Source organism: Phaethon lepturus, unplaced genomic scaffold (genome assembly GCF_000687285.1).
Source record: "Phaethon lepturus isolate BGI_N335 unplaced genomic scaffold, ASM68728v1 scaffold11979, whole genome shotgun sequence".
Classification (NCBI taxonomy): domain Eukaryota; kingdom Metazoa; phylum Chordata; class Aves; order Phaethontiformes; family Phaethontidae; genus Phaethon; species Phaethon lepturus.
In genome coordinates, this window is record NW_010562858.1 from 133,434 (window position 1) to 135,613 (window position 2,180).

Sequence of the window (2,180 nt, forward strand, 5' to 3'; positions counted from 1 at the left end):
GGGAAGGGAAGGGAAGGGAAGGGAAGGGAAGGGAAGGGAAGGGAAGGGAAGGGAAGGGAAGGGAAGGGAAAAAAAGTATACCTGATAGTAATGAGATCAATCTGGGTGTTAAAAACTTTAGGCTGAGTACCAGGAAATATTTCCTAACAGTGAACTCTTGTCAGACCATGAAATAGTTTCTCAGAGGAAGTGGTGGAAGCCTCATGGCTTGAGTCACTCAAACTGGTATTGGACAAAACACTCAGTAACGTACTGTAGGGAACAGTATTATGCTGGCAGGGCTTGGACGAGTGACTAATGAATTGTTTGCAGCTCTAACTACGATTCCCTGAAATGGTGTCTCTCCAAAGAAACAGACTCAAACAATCACACACCCACTTTCCAAGGGAATTGAGATTGTACATCCACTAATCAATCACGAACCGAACAGCTTCTCTCCCCATTATCCTGTTATGAACACACCGCTTCAAGAGAAAATATAGTATCATCAGGAATAACTGAAAACTCCTAAAGGGAAAGAAAGTACCCAAAGATTTCAGAGAGTAGGTATCAAGTAAACTATTCTACAAAAAGATTAACAAATACAAATCCATATAGGAAAGAGAAAATTACATATTTATTGAGAACATTCAGAGCCAATGAAAAAAACATACAGTGTTCAGGGAAGAACAGTTCCAGCTTACTCAGATAAATAATGTACGTACATTCACTCTAATACTTCCTTTCCTTTCTAGAATGTGCAAGAAAACTCTTCTGACACCTATCAACATTTAGGATTAGACTGAGGACCTCCAGAGCTGCATGAGTCTCAGCAGCATAAACTGAACAGCCAGAGGCAGTAATGACTTACGTCCTTTGTGGGTCTGGCATAGGAAAAGCGTAGCATGCAGCTACTGGTAGTTTATGGTATGAAACGAATTTTTAAAGTCCATGCTCCTCGGTGTGAATGCTGCCTAACAGATGTGAAAAGTTCACAGTAAGGGAGTAGAAACTCCCTCTAAACAAGATTCTCCAAAGTGCCCTGGTGTTACCTCAGATTTAGGATCAAATTTTCAAAACAAGGACCTTCTTTTGAAAATCTGCAGGTGGTGAATCTATACATAAAACATCCCCAGGATGTTAGACAAACAGCTGACTTCTTTTTATTTTTCCTTGGAAATGTAAGCAATAAAAACACTTCAGAGGAAATATCTTCCAATTTTGCCTCTCGCTAGAGTTTGAAGAAAAACAGTGATTTAGAAAATGACAAATACCAATTTGACAAAAACCAGCCGTACCTTCCTTATACTATGTAAGAGGCAGAAACTTGTAAGCAGAGCATGCAAAACCAAGAAAATCATTAAAACAGGTATAAAATGCCGACTTACTGCTGACTCCATTTTCTCCATTGAAGCCTACAGGGGCCACTGTTACTATAGTTGATACTACAGTACCCTTAAGCTGTGATGACGTAATGACAAGTAATGGAAATGGCCATCTACAGGTATTGTAGTAATACAAAACTCTGAGCAGAGAAAATACTTGCTAAGTTGCTGCAGGAGAAGACAGCTATGAACAGAAGATGAAATCAAGCAGCCCTGACACCTTCCCAAACAGTGAGATCTATTCAGATTATATATCAGAAAAGATAGTTTTTATTGCTTGTTATGAATAGAATGTTAATCATAATGTTCCTTATGATTAGGTTAAAGTAAACTAATTGTACATGTCTGCCTCCTAAAAGAAAATACAGACTTGCTTCAGTAGGACAGTTTTTCTACAAGGTGCTCACTGCAGGATAGCAGCTAATGACCTCCCATACTCCCCATAAGTTGACTTCTTAGAGTCAAACAGCAAATATATTTCCTCATAAACATTCCTTCAGGGCATGGAGACTCCCTTCTCCCCCGTGCCGTGGGGCTCCACAGTGCAAACAAAATCTCCGCACAACTGAGGTCAATGGAAATTCTGTCACTACTCTTCCAAGGCAGAAAACTCCCATTAAATTAACTGAATCTAGGATTTCATTGCCCACGGCCTCATCCTCTTTCAAGCTCACTCTCGTAATCAGAAGCATTCCTTATTGCTAAGGGCAGAACTGGAAAAGTCTGTGCAAGCACTACTATTATTCATGTGTATTTTCTCCCTTTGTCTATCTTTGAAAATGGAGAATCGACTGTGGAGAGTCTCAACTAATGGAG